This window comes from Nanorana parkeri, unplaced genomic scaffold (assembly GCF_000935625.1).
Source record: "Nanorana parkeri isolate BGI_ZX_2015 unplaced genomic scaffold, ASM93562v1 scaffold2792, whole genome shotgun sequence".
In the NCBI taxonomy this organism is placed as follows: domain Eukaryota; kingdom Metazoa; phylum Chordata; class Amphibia; order Anura; family Dicroglossidae; genus Nanorana; species Nanorana parkeri.
In genome coordinates, this window is record NW_017309060.1 from 56,273 (window position 1) to 61,640 (window position 5,368).

At 37.2% G+C, this 5,368-nt stretch overlaps 1 long non-coding RNA gene across 1 annotated transcript; it reads left to right on the forward strand.

Annotated features, from left to right (window-relative positions):
* On the forward strand, positions 1 to 2,809 carry LOC108802321. The gene is made up of 3 exons (XR_001942215.1): positions 1 to 52; positions 1,418 to 1,465; positions 2,797 to 2,809. It is a non-coding gene; the product is annotated as an uncharacterized LOC108802321 (long non-coding RNA).
* The last annotated feature ends 2,559 nt before the right edge of the window (positions 2,810 to 5,368 follow it).

The window sequence follows — 5,368 nt, forward strand, 5'->3', positions numbered from 1 at the left end:
TTTTTAGGTAGAACCTGCTCTTACCCCCAGCTGTGTGCCTGCACTCTTGGCAGTAAGTATGACATTACATATAGAAGCAGTTTTAATTGCCTTAAGATATATTATGTGAGTAAAGCACAGGTTCTTAAGATCAACCTACACAACCCTTTTTTCTTTTTACTATTTTGTGCACTTATGTTTGATGTGCACTTATGTTTTGAATCAGTGTTTGCAAACACTGATTCAAATCACTAAATGTGCATTTACTATGTCCATTTGGGTTGCAGACTCTGACAAAATGACTGCCAGAATTTTCAACTGCAGATTTTTCAGGTCTGCAAGTTGGCAATTTGTGCCCATAACTGTGGAACATCTGGACTGTAGTACTCTCACATGGTGATGTGACGATTGTTAGGTGAGTGTGTACTATAAAAAGGGTGCTCCATGCTTAATAAATAGTTATTTAAAGGCACGTTACAGCTGCAATTTGAATGTACGCAGCATGTGTAAGTAAAATTGCTCATAGAAAAGATAATAGTGTGTCCAACAGAGATTGGGTAAAGGGTATGTTTTTGTACCAGAGGTTTGGACTGTTTACCAAGCTTGTGTAATACTATAATACTACAACATATAGGGAAAATTGTGTTAGTAGATGAGGCAGGGGGACCAGAAAGGTTCTCTTCCCTGGGACCCATGCAGGATCTCAAACCCTTTTCCTTCTATTTTATCTGTTGATACCTACTGACTGTGACCTCTCTAGTAGTGACCGTCTTCTTGTATCCGACCTACATAACACCTTATTCATCAGCCAACCCCATTATACACAGCAGTCTCTTCTACTGCATCCATGATTTTAAATGTCAGCTGCCTTCTGAAGGCTCAGTATATAGACTAACTCCACATAACACTAGCTAATTTGAAAAATAATTTAGTAATATTTGCAGGAATACCTAAGAACCTGAAACAATTTAAAAACTAAAGCTGGAATGTTTCTGGATGTTTTCTTTATATGGAAATACAATACCATACAAGCATGACACCAATACATTCATCAAAGGACATCAGTACCTAAAAATATTTTATTATGGTGAGGAGGGTTGGTTGCTTTTGAAATCCTCAGCCCATGCTATAAAAAACCTTTCTGATCTTAATTGTTCAGTCACTACTTACCAATATCATCTTACACAAAAGACTGTGACTTGTTACTTAGTTTTTCAAATGCTAAAATTATTATTTAAAAAAAATGCTGACAAATAGATAGCTATGCGACTGCAGTTTGAGGGATGTAAGTCTGAGATAGGTCCATGTCCGCATATAATGCAGGAGAAGGTAACATTTTATAATCATAATCAACATACGCTGTACAAAAAACACATATACTGTGTATAAACTGTATGTATATCAACAGTATCACAAGCTATTTTCATTTCCTCCTTAGGTAGACGCGATAAAACTAATCACAGACATGAAACTTCAAGCCTGCATAGTAAGAAAATGCAAACTGTGTAACAGATATAAAACTGTATATTACCCTGTAGTAAATATGACATTATTTGTAGGTATGTAATGTACAACATCTATTGGAAATTTAGGAATGTTGAGGTTTAAAAGCAGCATTTTAATATACGTTATAGGGGACAATAATATTTTCTTATCACCAGGGGACTCTGGATGATGTAGGGTGGTACCTTGTACTTACTACATTTAACATGCTTGGTTTTTTTTTATTTTTGTTTTATAGATGTAACAGCAAGGTGCAAGACTCAGTCAACCTAAAATATATCACTGCTATAGGCTACTTTACATTGGATATTATTTGAATATGTGGGCAGACGAGGTGTCAAGGGAAGGATTTCTTACCAGTGAGTAAAGCTGGCCATACACCTATAGATTATCTGCAGATTTTCTACGGTCAGATGGAAAAAGTGCAACAGATTCCTCCATCTACACTAAACTGTGTGGATGGAGGAATCTCCCGCTGGGCCAAGCTTTAGTATCTTGCTAGCCAGCCCTGTACAATGCCTGCATCCAATTAGATTGTGCAGGTATTTTGAGATCCATCGGGACCGACTAGCAAGATACTGAAGCTTGGCCCAGTGGGAGATTCCTTCATCCACACAGTTTAGCGTAGATGGAGGAATCTGTTGCATTTTTCCATCTGATTATAGAAAATCTGCAGATACTCTATAGGTGTATGGCCAGCTTAGGGGGAAAAGCCTTTTTTAGATAGGTAATTTGTGCATCATCTTAACATAGTAGCCCATGGAACACACTCCAGTCCAGGTTTGAAAACCTTTTAAATAACTCTAATAATAAAGTAGTGACACATGGACTGCTTTTCTGCCAAAGCACTTTTTTTGCTCAAGATAGGTTTCCAAGCCTTGTTATCATTCAAATGTGACTTGATCATAACTTTTTTATGGGTTTCCTAAACCCTGGGTGAAAGGGAGGAGAAAACAATACAGTGGTTCTAATTGATCATTATAGTACAAGCTTAGCATTATCCTGCCCCATTCGCCCCCTAAGCTTTGCCAGTTAAAGCACTCATTACATTAAATTACTAATAGAGAGCTTTGGAAAACAAACCAGACAGAACTAAGCATCGGTTCTACAGGAAAAACGGAGCTTTGCATATAAATGCAGGTACCTATACCTCTGTAGCTTTGAATAGTTATGATCGATTGACATGCAGTTTTCACTAAAGGTAATATTTGTTTGGCCTTTTTTTAATTATAAGCTCAATTTGAAAGGTCCAGGTTTGTGACAGGTATTACAATTGTGTATTGTAATAATAATAACAAAACATCTTCTATGCAGGGCCAAAATGAACACATTTTTTATGAAGATCTCACAGCTATATTGGTAACGTATTGATCCTTACCGCCTTTATTTCTAACAAATAGCTTATTTGGATGTAATTAACATTTACAATTGTTAAACATTTTGATGTTATGTCTATATTTGCCTGTGGATTCGCTGGCCCTTGATTTGTGTAAAAGCTACTTAAATCCATTTTTTGGGGGGTTGTTGTGATATATTGGTTACGTAAAATTGGCAATACATGGGTGCCTACCAAAGGTAGAACTATGGCCTCCTGTTAAAAAATGTGCTGCAGTGCTTAATTATACATACATCTGCACTTACACTTTTCTCTTAGTTTTCCTGCTAAAGCTGGCCATACACCTATAATATTTTTTGACGCGATTCCTCCATGAACACAAACAGCGTGTCGATCGAGGAATTGACACTGTTTGTGTACAGCCGGCATTCCTCGACTGCTAATCGAGGAATGCCGGCTGAAAGGAAGCCGACAGCCCCACACACTGTGCAAATTTTGCCCAGTGTATGGGCACCTTAAGTCCCACAAATACCAGCTGAACCTGCTAGTGAAGCCTGCGTAAGGCAGCTTCCGGTAATGGTGTGATGTGTAAACAAGGGAAAATTGTGAGGCAATCTAGCACTCCACTAATGCACAAGAGGTAAGTCTGTGGTGTAGTTCTGTTTAATGATAACCATAAGCCAGAAGAATGGAAAACAGAAAAAATCAAACCGTCACTTACAATTGGCACTGCAGAGAAACAAAAAAAATTCACAGAGCTTTAAATTTGCTGCAATCGGCAGTAATTCCAAGGTTGGCAGTAATCACATGGCTTTATAAAATTTTCTGTTCCTCTGTGGCTCCTTTAGTAGGCTTTGGTTTCCCCTTTTCCATAGCTCATGGTTGATTACTGAGATCTGCTCATATATGGTAAGTCTTTATTCTTTCATGAAATTAAAAAGGCCAAGAGAATTACGAGATATATAAATACTACCTGTAAAACTTGTTTAGAAGCAGATGATGGCTCCAAACTCTACCGTTTTTCTAGTGCTTTATGATTATTTATTTATTTTTAATGGTAATGATTTGAAATATTAACCCCTTCGTGATGGGAGACATACACTGTATGTCCCACCACGAAGTGCCCAAACGACTGGCCACGTAAACTGTACATGACCAGTTATTTGCGGCTCTGTAATGCTGGTAACTGCTGATTCTCAGCAGTTACCAGTAATTAATGAATGCCTCAGTATTGAGGCATTCATTAATGAAATAGTTAAGCTTTTGTAATTATTATCATTAACAAAAGAATGAAGCTATAACATACAAATACCGGATCGCAATGATTGCTAAATAGCGATCCAGTATTTGACAGCTAAGATAGCAGAGAGGTAGCAGAGTGAGTCACCTCTCTGCTATTTGTCTTGACAGTTGGGATGGCACAATGTTACAATGTATCTATGTGTCTCTGTGCCTGAAATGTATCACTTCTGATCGTCTGGGCACGATCAGAAACCTTTAGTGAGATCTGAATCTGACAGCAGTCACGATCAGTCTCTAAGGTTATTATTAGCTTATTCCTAAGTATGGAGAAGCCTAATATTAACCATAAATGTAAAAAGTTAATTAAATTATCAAGCAGTCATAGTGACTGCTTGATATAATTGACAAAATAAGTGTACAGGTATTCCTCACTTAACGACCGAGTTCCGTTCCTACGACCAGGTCGTTAAACGAATTGTTTGTTGAGTGAGGAACTCTATACAGTACTGTACTGCATTAGTACAGTACTGTATAGCGTTGCAGATGTACAGTACCGAACAGTGTACTGTACATCGGGCAATGAGAATACTTACCGTGACCCACAGCGAAGATCGGAGGACATCACTTCCGCCGGCGACACGTCGCAGTGACGCTGACGTGCAAAGTCGGTGGTCGCTCGGAGGACGGTCGTAAGTGCGAGTGGTCGCAAAGCAGGTAAGTCGTTAAGCGAGGATTATATGTAAAAAAATTAAGTGTAAAAAAGATTAAGAAAATAAAAATTATATATAACTATATTTTTATACTATAATTATTATAATTTACGAACGGAAACTGGAAAAAAGCTCAGTCATGAAAGGGTTAAATAACATTTTGCTATATGCTCTATTTTTGCACTGATAATCTTTGTTACTTGTTGTATAACATTTGTAATAGGTATATACTGTGTGTGTGTGTGTGTGTGTGTGTGTGTGTGTGTGTGTAAGGTATATATATTGCATTAATAGATGTAAACCCAATCACTAAAATGTCTAATCAGCTTTAACATGTCAATATACTTCCGAAATATGTTTTCAATCTCTTTAAAGCTTTTAATTATTCATTATGTTTATTTAGAGAAGACTTGGCTGTCTGTTGGAGAGCCCTGTTGGACTGCCAGAAGTACCAGTAAGGCCTTTAAATACTTTATATACTTATTTTCCTTTTCTTTTCTGATAATGCATGTACTGTAATGCTGTAATATTATCACCTTAGTAAAAAAAATAAGCTATACAATTATCAATTTGTTTTGGAAGACTGGGGAAGGATTAG